Source organism: Pimephales promelas, chromosome 4, assembly GCF_988280905.1.
Source record: "Pimephales promelas chromosome 4, fPimPro1.hap1.1, whole genome shotgun sequence".
In the NCBI taxonomy this organism is placed as follows: domain Eukaryota; kingdom Metazoa; phylum Chordata; class Actinopteri; order Cypriniformes; family Leuciscidae; genus Pimephales; species Pimephales promelas.
In genome coordinates this window covers 47,062,565-47,080,224 of record NC_142772.1, presented here as the reverse complement: position 1 = coordinate 47,080,224, position 17,660 = coordinate 47,062,565, and the positions used below count along the sequence as shown (strand labels likewise).

General features: G+C 38.8%; 1 protein-coding gene and 1 long non-coding RNA gene across 4 annotated transcripts in view; both read right to left on the bottom strand.

Moving 5' to 3' along the window:
• LOC120489678 (uncharacterized) overlaps positions 1–1,377 on the bottom strand; it is a 132,362-nt gene extending 130,985 nt beyond the window's left edge. The window contains exon 1 of one of the 2 annotated variants that reach the window (XM_039686674.2): positions 966–1,377. The gene's annotated coding sequence lies outside the window, so the exon portion shown is untranslated. The remainder of the gene's footprint in view (positions 1–965) is intronic. The other variant, XM_039686673.2, reaches the window with a different exon arrangement.
• A 1,654-nt stretch (positions 1,378–3,031) lies between these two features.
• Positions 3,032–6,558, bottom strand: LOC120460147 (uncharacterized). Of its 2 annotated transcripts, none has more exons than XR_016168401.1 (6): positions 6,202–6,558; positions 6,022–6,097; positions 5,840–5,928; positions 5,617–5,705; positions 5,103–5,495; positions 3,032–3,519 (listed from the first exon to the last, which is right to left on the bottom strand). It is a non-coding gene; the product is annotated as an uncharacterized LOC120460147 (long non-coding RNA). The 2 variants fall into 2 exon arrangements; XR_016168400.1 differs by having other exon boundaries at positions 5,844–5,928; positions 6,202–6,535.
• Between the last annotated feature and the right edge of the window lie 11,102 nt (positions 6,559–17,660).

Genomic DNA, 17,660 nt, shown 5'->3' with positions numbered 1-17,660 from the left:
CCTATGTGGAAAAACAGTTTCGAGACGTATTTATAAGGACAGGTTTGGGATCAGTAAGATTGTTTTAATGTTTTTGAAAGAAGTCTCTTCTGCTCACCGACTCGAAGCTGCTTTAAGTTGATCAAAAATACAGCAAAAGGGTGAAATATTAATACAATTTGAAATAAGTGTTTTCTATTTGTAATGTATTCCTGTGATCAAAGCTGTATTTCAGTCACATTATCCTTCAGAAATCACTCTAATATGATGATTTGATGCTCAAAAAAACAGCTTTTTGCGAGAAGTGACTCACTTCTGATATATTTTATGTCTCCTTGCTAAATAAAAATATGCATTTCTTTTTAACCTCAAACTTTCGAACGGTGCATAAAGCAAAATACATTTTCATCCCCAGTAAACATTATAATAGCTTCAATTCCCCATAGCATTGACTAACAAAGTCAACATATCAATTTTCCTAAACCAACACAGCTGACCAGCTCCCTGCACAACACAGTTGTGAATCTGCAATGACCTCTACATTTCTCAGCTTTGCACTTTCATTCTGTTATTCATCACACACTGCACGCGCGCGCATATACGCACACACACATCTGGCCAATTTAGTAGCCTACAATAGGACACCAGGTAGACTTTCATGTTGTTTCTCATCTAACCCAACAGGAAGATTTCAAAAAAAAAAAATGTGCGTGCTTTTACGTTTATTATAGTTTGTGTCAGCATGAATGCAATGAAGCACTGGTGTGTGTGGAGGCTGAATATCTGACTGTGCTATTTTGTCTTCCCATTCGTTCGATCTCATCATTTTAGTGGAGCACAGCTGCCGAATCATCTCTGAACGCTTACATCCCTTCTCTGACTTAATCAAAACATAAAGCACAGCAGCACCCCTCCATTTGGAGACTAAAAGACCTGAGCAACCCATGCAAGGTGTTCAGAAATATACATGAGAGAAAGTTACTCACCAGAAACTTCCCGTTCGCCCCGAGCACGAGTGCCCTGAAAACACTCGAGACGGTCCGTTTCAGAAGCGCTGGCGAAGAGAAAACGATCTTGTTGTTGTCTTCAGGAAGCTTGTGTGATGATGCCCAGGCTTCTCAACCCCATCCTGCTCATTCCATGGCATCTTCTTTCCTCCGTCTCACTGTCACTGATTTTCACTCTCTTCTCTTTTCCATGGCAGAGAGTCTCTTCCCGAGGTCTCACTCAGTCGCGATCAATGCTGCACGGAGCGCCGCGCGCGTGTGTGTGTGTGTGTGGATCCCATCTGTCCCTCTCTCGACCTCCGCTCAAGAACGTCAACTCTATAGTGTCTGAGCTCAGAGCCAGTGCGCGCGCGTGTGTGTGTGTGTCCATATCCGTGTGTGGGAGAAGGAAGCAGCCAATGGGAAAGGAGGGGGGGGGGGGGGGGGTGATGGGAGTAAGCACACGCGCAAACCTAAAGGCAGCGAATAAACAGAAGGGTTAGAAGAATCCTGTTTTCAACCCTCTCTCCTCTCCATACACTGTTTCGGCTTTACTCACCCAATGTTGTTCCAAACCTGGATGATTTGATTTTTCACTGGAGCAAAAATTAAAAGGAATAGTTCACTTTGAAATTAATTTTTGGTATGTTTAAGTTTACCTCAAGGGCATCCAATGGGTGTCTTTGTTTCCGCAGTAGATTCAATTTTGATATTTTTAGGTCAAACCGTTCGTGGAGGTCTATGGTCACCACCTCAAAAAGCATGAACAGAGAAGTCCAAAATAAACATGATTTAAAGGGTAACTACACCCCTGGTCAGAGCCTGACTCCACCCACTGGCAATATTTGAAAATGCTGACCCCAACGGAGATAAAGGGGACGAAATAGATGCTAAAACACTATCCTGATCGTTTTCAATACTCACAATTCCAATTCCCGACTCCCTACAGTGCTTTTGACGACACAAGATGGTTTTTATACTGCCAAGAGCGTGGTGAGCTGAAACGTGCGTACGTCACAAAGTGCGGTCCATCCAATAGGAAAATTCAACTGCAGTAGCCACCGTTCAACCTGAAGAGGGCAGCACTAAGACGTTTTTACACCATATATTGTCAAAATAGAACACTTTATAAACAAATGTCAGAAAAGTTACTCGAATCATTGACTGGTATTAATAAAGATCCATTCTTACAGATCATTAACTAAAAAAAGTTGGTTTAGTGTTTAGTTACTCTTTAATGACTCGTAAATGTAAGCACACATCGATGGACTAAGACACGAAACTAGCGGTTTGTGTGAGAAAACGAACAGTATTTATATCGTTTTTACCTCGTGTAACTACAGCCACGCCCAGGTGATCTGAAGGCGCGGGCGCTTCGGTCTGGAAAGCGCCGGAAGTGATCTCTTGCGCGGCTGCGAAAAAAAAATGCAATGTTGTCTGTTGATATATCGAAATCGCCTTCCATTGCGATTTCCTGTATCTAAATATGTTTAGATCTTCACAGTGAAAGATAACGCTTCCAAAATCTCTGTGTAAACAATGAGTGATGTACACGCGCGAGAGGTCACATGGTCTGGCGTTAGCCAGGCTACACAGCAAAAAAATGTCAGGAGATTTGTCACCATGGGTGTTAAAATTATCACTTTCCGGGTGAACATACAGGTCCATCTTTGCTAGTGTTAAAACAACACTGACGATAGTGTTTATTTTTTAAACACTGTGTTAGTGTTTCATTTAATCACTCAAGGTGTTGGAAATTATTACTCTTAAATATACACATTTAACACTTTATGGTGTTTAATCACACAACTCCAGTGTATTTTTTTTATGTTGATTTAATGTTTATAATGTATACTTATTTTAAAATGGTAATGCAGATGAAGTTTAAAAAAATTAAACTTTTAAACCCGAAGATATTTTTCCAAAAACCAAGTTACTATGAATTTATTTTAACATTTATTAAAATTAAAATTTTTCAAACATACAATTGAATAAGACAACTCTCCAATGCAATACCATCTTATTATTTAAAAGAATAATTTCACTTTGAAATAAACACATCACTCTTTATTACTCTTAAAAAACTTTATTTCAAAACAATCCAAAAAGTCTGGGATCATAGTAGAATTCTGTTCACTGTAAAGTTAAAAATAAAGGCAAAATGTAAACAGTTGTTTCAAACAAACTATTTTTTTTATTAACGAACAAGCACGTTTACATTATAGGTTAATTTTTTAAATAAACGATGAATGCACAATATATGGATTTCTGTCATCAGAATTATATGATGTGATCAAATGGTGTTTAATACTTAAGTCCTGAACATATCAGTGAATGTGAGTCCTGTGTCAGTGAAGTTAATTCAGTACCTTTGACTTTGCAACAGTACAGCAGTGCTTGAGTCAAAAACATTCAGCAGATGAAAAACAGTAGCAGGATATGAGTGGATCAGCTGTATCCAGTCGCTAACAGTAAAGTTCAGTGCAGTTGTTTTACAGAGCAGAAAAGGCTGTGCAGATCCAACTTTAGTGAAAAATCGTGTAGTACTGGGTACCTAGAACACAAAACCAGATCATTTACACATTTGTGTTTCATAAATACAGCAAGTTTAGGGTGAAAAAAAGTTCAATCATCGACTCAAACAAAAAAACATTTTTGTTTGATTAAGACTTGAATTTACTGATTTCCAAGTAAATCGAAGATTTAATTAATAAAAAAAATGTAATTCTGTCATTAATTATTCACCCTTATGTTGTTCCAAACCAGTAAGAGTTTTTCTCATCTTCGAAACACTTAAAGGGTTAGTTCACCCAAAAATGAAAATTCTGACTAATTATTCACCCTCATGTTGTTCCAACCCCGTAAGAATTTCCTTCATCTTCAGGACACAAATTAAGATATTTTTGATTAAATCTGAGCTATCTCACTCCTCCATAGCCTTCTAAGGGATTGAAACTTGGCGCCAAGAAAAGTTATTAAAGACATTGTAAAAATAGACAGAGTGACTACAGTGGCTCAACCTTAAGTTTATCAAGTGACAAAAATACTTTTTGTATGCAAAAAAAAAAAACCAAACTAAAAATATTAAAATTAACTATTCATTTTCTTCTGCGTGGGCCTGAGCAAGTTAACAGTGTAACAGTGCAGCGCTTCTGTGTTGTACGTCACACACACACACAACCAGCATCGGCCAATAGTGAGCCTGTGTGTGACGTACAACACTGAAGCACTGTTACACTACGAGAACCATCTCAAGGCTCACAGAGAAGCATGCATAGTTAAATAAAGTCGTAATTTCTGTTTGTTTTTGGCACACAAAGTATTCTCGTTGCTTGATAAACTTATGATTGCGCTTCTGTAGTCACTTGGACTATTTTAACAATATCTTTAATAACTTTCTGGGCTGGCAAGTTTTGATCCCTTAGAAGCCTATGGAGGAGTGAGATAGCTCAGATTTAATCAAAAATATCTTAATTTGTGTTCAGAAGATGAACGAAAGTCTTACAGGGCTGGAACAACATGAAGGTGAGTAAATACTGACAGAATTTACATTTTTGTGTGAACAGTCCCTTTAATGAAGATATTTTTAATGAAATATAAGAGATTTCTGTCCATTCATCTAAAGCCTATTCAACCACCACTTCCAAAGCCACGGAAAGGTATAAAGGAAATCAAAGTAATCCATGTGACTCTAGTGGTGTAACATAAATTTCACAATTTTAACTCAACTTTATTTACAAAATATTCCTCTTCAATGCACATACATGCACATCAACAACATGCACGAGTTGTAATGTTCTCATGAACGCATGTTGGAAATAAATATTTAATAAATTGGTAAATTTGTTTTTGCTGCAAACACAGCACTTGCATAGTTTAATAAACATTTATGTTAAACCACTGGAGTCGCATGGAGTACTTTAATGATGTACTTTTGTCTGGGGCTTGAAAGTGGTAGTTGCGTAGATTGTCAATGGAGGGGCACGAAGCTCTCAGATTTCATTAAAAATATCTTCGTTTGTGTTGTGAACATCGAAAAACGCTCACATGTTTGGAACGACATGAGGGTGAGTAATTAATGACAGAATTTCCATTTGTGGGTGAACTAACACTTTAAGAATAAATTAAGACACGCACCTTAAGAAATCTCACTAAATAGTCAGCCGCCGGATTCTGGAAGGATCGGTGTTCTCTTCTTGTGGCTTTGTAATGTTGGGGGCAGGTGATGGGCAGAGATTTCTACTTGTCAAATCAAGAAAACCATTGATTAGAAATCTTATTTTAAGTTTATATATATATACACACACACACACACACTTTTATTAAGTAATTTGGCTAGACAAATTCAAAATATGTGTTATGAAACAAAGAAAATCTAGTAATACCAAGCCATGATTATTTTTGTTTGTGCCCATGATTCTCTCATATGTTAACTTATCTGTTATCTTTCCATCACCAGGTTCTAGTCTGTACAGTCTTTAAACACCAAGCCTGGTACCCTTAGCCACTTGGTGCATCATAGAATTGCTCCTAGCAAAAACAAATTGCAAAAATCAATAAATTTAAACATTAAAGCATCTCCAAGTATCAACCAAAAGTTAATCTGATAAATACATTTTGCATCAATATTTAATTTGAAATAATTGCTTACCCATTCTAAGAAGATTGGTCCTCCAAATAAGGAAATAAAGTGAAAATTTCACGTGCATTGTTGGTCCGCAGTTTGTGGAGTTGGTTTAGCTGGCAGACGAGAGTAAAAGATAGTTTGAGGATAAATACTTTATGATATTTGCACATCACACATATTGTCATAAAACAATATTATATTATAAAACACGTAGCACAGTAAATGAGTAAAAAACACTTAAAGTTACCTACTCGGTGTTTTCACTGTTAAAAGCAAACTCCGTGTCTGCATTCTGCACTGCTTTTTGAAATGCGTCACGAGTCAAAGATGCAGGACCTGACGGTTTAGGCGCGCACATTACATAAATATCGTTACAAAACAATATAATGCCATGAAATTCATGAGGTAAATTATGTTAAAAACACTTACTGTAGGTGTTTTCTCTGTTAACGTTAAGCCTCCTCCTCGTCAGCTCCGTATTTAGGCTAGTCAAAGATGATGTCGCCTTTGAAAAGAATTTCGACCGTTTAATCGCGCTGGGCATTTAAATATCGCCATGAATCAATATACTATAAAATACATTGCCAATGTAAATTAGAAAACACTTACTTTCGTTGTTTCCCGGTTAAAAAGCAAACCCATCCTGGTCTGCCCCGAATCGCGAGTCATAGAAAATGTCCCTCTGAGAGCGGTTTGCTCGTCCACAGAACATACATATTGTTATAAAACAATATGATGTTATAAAATGAATCTATAAATGCGATAAAACACGTAATAAATGCGTGTTTCCTCCTCGTATGCCTTGCGACTCGAGTCAAAGAAAATGGCGCCTGTGAGTCAAGTTTCAGCTCGTTTCGTTCCGCCCAGCACGTAAATGTCCCGGATGTGACTAGTAACACTATTATTGGTGTTGTCAAAGCATTCTCAGGTGCTACTTAGATTTAACTCCACATGTTTTCACCAGCCAGAGTGTGGTTTACACTAGCTAGTGTTAATCCCTTGAGATTCAACACCAGAAAATTAACACTTTACTCTAAGAGACTTTAACACCAGGATTTCAACACTGAAGATTTTGCTGTGTAGTTGAGTGCATGAAGTGTCCAACATTTCACACTTCATTCTGTCGGTTAGTTAAATGCATCATCCGGGAATTTAAAGTGGCCTTTTTCTTCTTGGAGTTTTGCAGTGTGAAGTGAACACACTACTCGCACTATTTATACTACAAAACATCATAGAATAGTGCATAAGTGTGTGAATTGGGACGCAGCGTGACAAGAGAAAGATGTCTGAATTCACAAAAACAGTACGCGAAATATGATAGACAGTGAAGTGCGCATCCAGTGGACACTACACTATCCCATGAGGCCATGGGAAAGATGTGTAAATGGCAGTGAAGTGATGCAACTGGTCACATGACAACATGATGAATGTATTCAACCATCACAAAGACTGTAAATATATGCATGAACTTGCTTGAGGATTTCTCCTTTTGTGTTGCACAGAAGAAACAAAATGTGAGTTTGGAATGAGTAAATGACAGAATTTGGTGATCTATCCCTTTAAGCTGGGTATATCATCAGCAGCAGCGCTTGAGGGTGTGTGTGTGTGTGTGTGTGTGTGTGTGGGAGCGTGCCTGGCCATTTAATTAAAGCAGAGGATGCTGGAGATGCACAGGAGGGACAGGGAGAGACACGGCAGACGGCTGATGATGACGATGATGATGATGAAGAGGAGGGGGAGGGAGATGCAGGATGGTCAGACAGGAGGATATCAGGGGTCATCATGTGGTTGTGCAGGAAAAAAGCCACCAGGAATCAGTGGAATAGATGAAGGGTAAATGAAGGACTGCATAAAGGTATGAAGAAGAAAGCTGTGGCATATTCATAAGATGTGTTGAGGTTGCAGAAGCATAAGGTGAAATTCGTATCTTGGCTAAGTGAGGGCAGATTAAACACAAAGGGATTGTTTTCCCAAAAAATCTGTCATTCTGTCAATTCTGGCATCATTTGCTCACCCTCTTGTATGACCAAAAGGCAGAACAATTATGCTGCTCTTTTTGCTCACACATGAAAGTGAATGAATATAGATGCAGCTAAGCTCTTAAAAAAGGCCACGATAGAATAATAAAATCAGTCCGTATGACTCATGAATTAGTCTTTCAAGTTCACTGAAATCCTTCCCATCCAACCACCTCATTCTTATCACAATTTCAAACTTGCAAGATAAGTTATATCATCACCAACGTCAAGCCTGATGAAATGTTTTCACATGGCATATAGCATTAACAATGAGATATGAAAACTGCTGTGGAGAGGAATAATGAATTCGATTTATCTGTTTCTCACACTAAGCTTTATAACATTTGACTTAAGATGAGAATATTGGTGATGGCAAAACAATTTGAGATTATGTCCATAGAAAAAATTGGCAAAATTATGTCAATGCTTTTGTGTTCCCCTGAGAAACTGCATTAGTTTCTTTTCTGAGAGAACGGAAAACTTGAAATATTTTTCTTTTCATCGCCATGTCCGTTTAGGGCTCCGTGGAATATAGCGGACAAGTACAGACTTAATTTGGGGTTATATTATATAATTTTTGCATAAAGCATTAATAATATTTACAATACGTCTATACGCACTGTTCAAAAGATTGGCAACAATAGGATTTTATTTACGGATGTATCTTATGCTCACCAAGGCTGCTATTTGATTTGAACAGTAAAAACAGTAGTGATAATGTGAAATATTACTACAATTTAAAATAACGCTCTAGCTAAATATTTTTAAAAATGTAATTTATTCCGGTGGTGCAAAACTGAATTTTCATTCCTCAGAAATCCTTCATAAATCGTTGTTATACGCTGATTTGCTGCTCAAGAAACATTTCCACGACTTTATTTGAAATAGACATCTTTTGTAACATTATTAACGTCTTTACTGTCACTTTTGATCAATTTACTGCGCCTTTGCTTAACAAATAAAAAATAAATAGTTTTAGTTTATTTTAATAAACTAAAAGTTTTTTAGTTTATTAGTTTATTTTAATAAACTAAAAGAGTTTTGAGTTTTTCTTTGTTCAATTTGCACACTGAATATTGGTTGGAGCTCTTAATTTTGAACTCTCAAAGTGTACCAGATTGATGAATTTAACATTAAAAAGCACAACATTTTCTTACGGGGGAGCATGCCCCCGAACCCCCGAGGGACAGAGGTACACTCATCGATAATATTGAAACATCTTGAGAAAGACTGGTATGAATGAATGTGAAAATCAGGCTAGTATGTAGCCCCGCCCCTTTTCAGCGCCGCGCCGCGTCTTTTAACTTCCGGTCTGTTTTTCCACAGTGATCTTGCATAGGTATGAATGAACTGCTCGTAAAAAAATTCCCGGTCGACATTTGTTAAGACATCTGCTTTACAATGCTCATGATAACTTTATTTAACTCTATAATAGGAAGTAAATCCACTTCACCAGCTAATTAGGCTACTCCTCGACTGCGATGCCATAGAGATATACAAAGCAACCGCAAAAACGGAAGTTCAAAGACAATATCCTAAAGATGACGGCGCCCACGTAGAGACAGAGCTGAAAACAATGCGTGCTGATGAGTCCAGGCAGAGAATTATGGGAGATGTAGTTTGTGAGGGAATGACAACAGTCTGATGTGGAGGGCCCTCTGGTGGCTCTCAAGGGCACTCCAGCTGGTGACCGTTACAGAGCCCTTCTTGTGACTCACAACAAGCATTGATTAAAGTTTATTCGTGTTTTTACTACAGAACGAAGAACTTTTGACTTTGTCTCTGTCAGCCCATCTGAGGGATCATAAAGTAAAATGCCTTTATTCCGTCCCGACTCTCTTTCTTTCGCACCTCCGAAGCCAAACCATCCCTGTCATCTTTTCTCCTGATGAAAGCATTAGCTCTATCTTTCTCTTATCTGATGTAACTCAGACAACCTCATTTCTGCGTAAAGAACACTCACCTGCTGCATTGAGCTGATACACACCAGCCTCGGGCCAGAAGACTTGATTTACGTCACACACCATTACGGCTCTTCGGAGATCTGAGGAACAAAACAGTGATTTTAAGAGACTTCTTTTCTGTACATCACTCCCGAGAGGACTAGCAGAAGTTCAAACCCTTCAATATGACATCATTGGCTGTGTCAGCTAAAACAACACACATCTACTGCGGTGAATAAAGTGATTAATGATATTTATTGCAGAATAACACACCTTGGGAAATTTTAAAATCTTAACATGTTCTCAAGTTATCATATCATTTTGATATTTTTTAATCATCTTTTAAAATGTTTGCTTGATAATAATTTTGTGGACTTTCATCATGAAGGAATGTTCTAGATTGTTGGTTCTTATGTCAATTAAAACCTCTTTAGCCTTTAAACTTTTATTCAAGTCACTTTCCAAAAAGGTATCTTTACTTTTACTCCCGTATGACTCCTTGGAACTTAATACGTATTCCTCAAAACATCCTCACAAACTATAGCAATAATTCCATAGATAGTGTCTCATGGTGGCCATGATAATGGTGCAGTTTAGAGTCAAAGAAGCATTTTTCATAAATCATATTGAATGCTTTTGCCTCCGTAAGAGAATAGATCCTAAATATCACCTTTATCGTGGACAGGGGTCGACCAATCAATCATCTCAGTGTGTGTACGACGGCTCTGTATCACTAGGTCACATCTGGACACTAACTGTGATGGATGAGAAGAAAGGATGACTAGACACATACGTGAGCTGGTATTTCACCTTCAATTCATTCTATTCAGATATGATTTTCCCACAAGTATAAATACCGGTATAGTAAGTATGATGCAGAACTGACCTGAGCTGGATGATGACATCACTGTTTTCTGCAGAGCTGCTGTATAACTGAATTGATCTCATTTATTAACTTTACAGTTAACCCTCAGGTGCTCTTCGGTCATTTCTGACCGAAAAAATTAATGTTTTGAAATGTTAAAAATCACAGCTTCATCGGAATGTTACGAAACTTGGTGACTTTAATTACATTGGGTATGTGAACACACAAAAAAATTGAGGTCATGATCCGAGCATGCTAAGTGGTCGTAAAAAAAATAGTCACACTTGTGCTCTTCGGTCAAAAATGACCGACCATAGGAAATGAATGGGAAATTGACAAAAACACAAAAACTTTGAGAATTTTTGTGTGTACAATCTACAAATCGGCCACGATGCAGAAAAAAAGTGCTCAGCATTGAAGGGGTGACACTGTAAAACATCAAGAGTGCAAAACAGACATACCCACCCACCCCCACACACACACACACACACTTTTATACACAAAAACACCATTAAATTGTGATTAAAAAATCTGTTTTGAATTTCTAAAAAATCACTGCTTCATCAGAAAATTACGAAACTTCGTGACTTTTATGGCAACATGTATGTGAACACACAAAAAAATTGAGGTCATGATTCGAGCACTTTAAGTGGTCGTAAAAAAATGAGATACACTTCTGCTCTTCTGTCCAACATGACCGACCATAGGAAATGAATGGGAAATTGACAAAAACAACAATCTACAACTTTAAGCTACAATTTGCAATCTACAAATTGGCCATGATGCAGAAAAAAGTGCTCAACAATGAAGGGGTGACACTTTAAAACATCAAGATTGTGATATTGACACTCACCCACACTCACAAACAGACGCACACACGCACAAATAAACACACACCTAAATATTTGTTACGGTTCAGTGACACAAATAGACATGCTCATTAAATATTATTTTACATAAAGTGTTATAATTGAATGAATTGCATTGTTTGTTTTTTTGTAAAAATTCAGAATAAAAAAAATGTGTATAAAATTTGCTTCCTAGCATTCTCTTTCTAACACAATGTTTAGGTTTGACTGTAATCATAATGCAAAAACTAACACTTTAAATCACTTTTTTTTAAAAAAATCTAAAACTTGATAAGAAATAGTCTTTGAGATTGTTTAAATATATGTTGAAATCCACCTATAACAAAAAAAATAAGTAAACGTGTCCATGAACAGCTGGGGAATTCACATGCCTCTCCATAGAGAACTGTACATTTCATCTAGTGGTTACAACATGGTTCTACGCTTTCTCTCCATACTCTTACCAGATGGCGCTAATCTGCCTTCAAAAAGTTTTTTTGGAAGGCCTAGTCTCTATTTTAACCTAAAATACTGCTTAAAAAAATAAAATAAAAAATGTATATATATAAAAAAAAGTTTGTATTATTTTCAATGGCAAAAATGGACCATAAATATTGCATAAATATTAATAAGTAACATCAAATTGGCTCAAAATACAAAATTAAAAAGAAAAAATATAACTGAACAAAAATAAATTGCATTGGTTTTACTGGGATGGAGAAAGTTTCATTTTTAGGTGTCCGGTCACTTTTGACCGGGAAGATAACAAGTGTGACTCCGAAACGAAGGCTAGTGATTACACCATGATTCCACGCTTTTTCTCTATACTGTAACTAGATGGTGCTAATTTTCTTCAAAAAATATTTTTTTCTGAAGGCCAAGACTCTATAGTATGCTAAAATACTGCATTCATAATTTTTTTTTTTAAATTATATATATTTAGAAAAATATATATACTTTTCCATGGCAAAAATAAACCATAAATATTGCATAAATATTAATAAATTCAATCAAACTGTCTCAAAATACTAAATTAAAAAGAATAAATATTATAGAACAAAAATAAATTGCATTGGTTTTACTGGGATGAAGAAAGTTTCATTTTTAGGTGTCCGGTCACTTTTGACCGGGAAGATAACAAGTGTGACTCCGAAACGAAGAGCACCTGAGGGTTAATAAACTGACCTGAATCAACACTGAACTGATTTCACCTGAATAATGACTATATTGTCTTTTTAGAGCTGCTTTACACAACAATTGAAAAGCTGCTTTGAAACAATCTGTATTGGATAAAGTGCTGTCGGTGACTTGACTTGATTTACTTTGTATGCATTTACAAATATTAAACTGCAAAACTGGTCATTTCAGAAATAAATGATACGGAGTCACAGCCATATTTGCATATCAACACCCATTCAGTAAACCTAACTCATCCTCATTAAGTACAATGTCTGTGAACTAAACTAGTACACAGAGATTGTGTGGTCACTGACATATTGACAAGATGTCTTAAAGGTACAGTAGTAAAAACTGCCTTAAATGGCTTAGAGTGGACTAAATTTGACGGCAAGAAACCTTGAAGGGAAGGTCAAGGGGAAAAAATGCTTCAATAATGTACAATTTTATTCCTTTAATGGGTTAATCTAATAAAAGCATGCACAGGTTTAATTTTTAATAATGGATTCGATAATGGAAAAAGAACAAACTATATATATATATATATATATATATATATATATACAGTATATATATATAGTATATATCTTGGACACATTCAATGGGGTTCTGTGAGATTCACCCTCACATCCTTTCGTGTTATAATCTATTTTCAGTACTGAATATGTGAAGTGTGTGTGTGTTGACTTCACACCCCTAGTGATGGTTATAGATGTGAACACATGGTTAGAGAACAGGTAATGTGTTCTGACACAAAGAACAAGGAGAACCGAAGTCTAAGAAAATACACACACAAACATATAGACGCACAAACTACAAAATCCCGCCTCCTTTAGACACACTTATACATTCAGCAGACCTCAGCTTTATGAACACAAGAACATGCTCACCTTCTTGAGAACCATTGCCACTTTACTCATAATAAAAGAAATATATTTTAGAACCATTGACATTTTTTGCATTGTGAGTCTCATTCAATAAATAATTAAATAAATGTATTCATACAACATAAGGAATTAAACTGATTTGTGAAACTACTTGTAAAATATCTGGATGCATTATATAGGTTGAAACAGCGATTTCAGGCCCAAACTTTGACCACGCTGGCCATGCCGAGAGCTTCTGGTCCTTCATCTCTCATCTCCCAGAGCTTTCATTCCTGAGTCCTGACCATCAATTTCCTGAACAAGAGGCTGACAGGCTTTGATCAATACGTCACTGTTGTTTGCCCTCCCTCTTTATCTAAATCTGTGCTTCCAGAAAAATGACAAGACAAACTCCGGCCTCTTTGTCTTAATTTTTACTGCACCAAATTGAATTTCGCCACCCTTCCATCACAAGTGAGAAGTTCAAGGGGCAGAAGAAAGTAAAGAGAGTAGGAAAGAGTAGGAAAACAGGACCAGTAAGGAAAATGCTGGCTTCTGAGAAAAGAAATATTGTCAATAATGAAACAGAGTTACAAACTACAACTCCCACAATGCATCTCCTTGCAGGACAGTAAGGGGTGGGGGTAGGGATCAGGGGACGGAGATGGGTAGGATTAGGGGTGGGGTTAGGGATCAGGGGGTGGAGATGTGTAGGATTAGGGGTGGGGTTAGGGATCAGGGGGCGGAGATGTGTAGGATTAGGGGTGGGGTTAGGGATCAGGGGACGGAGATGGGTAGGATTAGGGGTGGGGTTAGGGATCAGGGGGTGGAGATGTGTAGGATTAGGGGTGGGGTTAGGGATCAGGGGGTGGAGATGTGTAGGATTAGGGGTGGGGTTAGGGATCAGGGGGTGGAGATGTGTAGGATTAGGGGTGGGGTTAGGGATCAGGGGACGGAGATGGGTAGGATTAGGGGTGGGGTTAGGGATCAGGGGGTGGAGATGGGTAGGATTAGGGGTGGGGTTAGGGATCAGGGGGTGGAGATGTGTAGGATTAGGGGTGGGGTTAGGGATCAGGGGGTGGAGATGTGTAGGATTAGGGGTGGGGTTAGGGATCAGGGGACGGAGATGGGTAGGATTAGGGGTGGGGTTAGGGATCAGGGGGCGGAGATGTGTAGGATTAGGGGTGGGGTTAGGGATCAGGGGACGGAGATGGGTAGGATTAGGGGTGGGGTTAGGGATCAGGGGACGGAGATGGGTAGGATTAGGGGTGGGGTTAGGGATCAGGGGGCGGAGATGGGTAGGATTAGGGGTGGGGGTAGGGATCAGGGGGCGGAGATGTGTAGGATTAGGGGTGGGGTTAGGGATCAGGGGGTGGAGATGTGTAGGATTAGGGGTGGGGTTAGGGATCAGGGGACGGAGATGGGTAGGATTAGGGGTGGGGGTAGGGATCAGGGGGTGGAGATGTGTAGGATTAGGGGTGGGGTTAGGGATCAGGGGGTGGAGATGTGTAGGATTAGGGGTGGGGTTAGGGATCAGGGGACGGAGATGGGTAGGATTAGGGGTGGGGTTAGGGATCAGGGGGCGGAGATGTGTAGGATTAGGGGTGGGGTTAGGGATCAGGGGACGGAGATGGGTAGGATTAGGGGTGGGGTTAGGGATCAGGGGGCGGAGATGGGTAGGATTAGGGGTGGGGTTAGGGATCAGGGGGTGGAGATGTGTAGGATTAGGGGTGGGGTTAGGGATCAGGGGACGGAGATGGGTAGGATTAGGGGTGGGGTTAGGGATCAGGGGGTGGAGATGGTTAGGATTAGGGGTGGGGTTAGGGATCAGGGGGTGGAGATGTGTAGGATTAGGGGTGGGGTTAGGGATCAGGAGGTGGAGATGGGTAGGATTAGGGGTGGGGTTAGGGATCAGGGGGTGGAGATGGGTAGGATTAGGGGTGGGGTTAGGGATCAGGGGGTGGAGATGGGTAGGATTGGGGTGGGGTTAGGGATCAGGGGGCGGAGATGGGTAGGATTAGGGGTGGGGTTAGGGATCAGGGGGTGGAGATGGGTAGGATTAGGGGTGGGGTTAGGGATCAGGGGGCGGAGATGGGTAGGATTAGGGGTGGGGTTAGGGATCAGGAGGTGGAGATGGGTAGGATTAGGGGTGGGGTTAGGGATCAGGGGGTGGAGATGGGTAGGATTGGGGTGGGGTTAGGGATCAGGGGGCGGAGATGGGTAGGATTAGGGGTGGGGTTAGGGATCAGGGGGTGGAGATGGGTAGGATTAGGGGTGGGGTTAGGGATCAGGGGGCGGAGATGGGTAGGATTAGGGGTGGGGTTAGGGATCAGGGGGTGGAGATGGGTAGGATTAGGGGTGGGGTTAGGGATCAGGGGGCGGAGATGGGTAGGATTAGGGGTGGGGGTAGGGATCAGGGGGCGGAGATGGGTAGGATTAGGGGTGGGGTTAGGGATCAGGGGGCGGAGTTGTGTAGGATTAGGGGTGTGGTTAGGGATCAGGGGGCGGAGATGGGTAGGATTAGGGGTGGGGTTAGGGATCAGGGGGCGGAGTTGTGTAGGATTAGGGGTGGGGTTAGGGATCAGGGGGTGGGGATGGGTAGGATTAGGTATATGTAAGGTGGGAGGAGTTGGAACATGATCCAACTCCTCCCCCTGGATTTTGTTTTCTGCAGTGAGGACAATCTCAAAAAGTGCCTCTGTATGAGTTCTTGTTTTTAATATTTTTATATGATATAGCTCAGCAATATAACATGAGCAAAAGAGATGTTTTTCCAAATATCAACACAATTGCAAATGTGATAGTTTAATAACAAGCTATAATAGGCTATATTTTAGACACACACATTATTGTCTGTTTTTGCTCTATTTAAATCCAAACAAAGCTAGAACAGAACGGTTGTGCATCTCAGAGCAAAACACAGCGGCGTTCCGTTTTGAACGAATCAATTGAATTAATATTTCAATGAGACAGTGACGTACAGCCAAATATAAAGTATAATTTCCTCTTTTTATCATTTCATATTTCTGTATTCCAAATGTTATATTTAAAACATTAATCTCATAACATTATGCAATTGTGATTGCAATGTAATTTCATTAATGTCACCATAAGCTGCATTAAACAGCCTGTAACTGTAATAATAATTAAACTTTGCAATGCATCTTATTGATACAGATTTTATTTTATTATAATATAATATTGGCCCGTAATGGGAAAGTTTATTTCTGTCATCGATCAGAAGGTGCTCCTAAATTTTTGATTGTGCTCGTAAATTTTTCAAATGAAAAATGAAAGAATAAGAAGGTAATTGTAAAGCCTCGCCATAACTCATTTTAACCACAGACTGATATTAGATATTAACCCATTTGAACCGCTTGTCTCTAAATACTGCAGAGCACACTAGAGCACTTCTGACCTCTGGTGCATATTCAGGGAATCACACGCTTGTGAAATATGAACAATAGCTTTCCATTCATTCCCTTTCCTAGTATTTGTCTGCATATCTGCATAAATGCTCCTTTTATTATGCATATGAGAGGGCATAAGTTAAGGAAGGGAATGTAATGCTCAAACCTCATGTTGATTCAAACCTGTTTCACTTTCTCTCTTCTGTCAAACACAAAAAGGTGTTTACCGGACTGCCAAGCTGTTTTTTTATGCAATAAAAGTAAACAGTGACTTTGCAAGAACAAAAAGCACTGTCAAATTCTAGTACTAAAAATTAATTCTAATTCCTGCATTGCATGTCACAGAAATGATCAGTATCTTTGTCTTGTTCTATATTTAAACATCCTTAAATTTACATTTGTCTGAGAATAAAAAATTAAAAAAATCAGTGTGTTGTCTTTGTATTGTGTTTTATAAATAGTATCAGAGAAATACTATAGTATTTGACATTTGGTTAGCTGATATAAAATACTTCTAGAAAGCTGACTTTGAATAAATAGAATATTTGCATTTTTTTAACACATCTTCACATCACAAGACCTTTAAAATGATCCAGAGGAAAAAGTGACTAAATATTGTGAGAAAAAAAAAAATTAACCAAAATGTTGATCACATGAAATAGGCAAATTAAACAAATCCCCTTAAATTTCAACCTAAAATCTTGACATTGATTAGAAGCAAGTCCATGTACATATTAGTTATTCATTTAACATTGCATTTCCATTGTATTCCAATAGAATACACGCTCAATAACACAACACACTTTCTTTAATTTATTAAAGGTGAAATCCTCAAATCTATTTTGAAGTAAAATACCATACCAAGCAGAAGGTGTGTTTATTGAGGTCGAGTCGTTACAAACGAGATTATTCTCCAGTTGCCTTCACATTTCAACTCGAAAC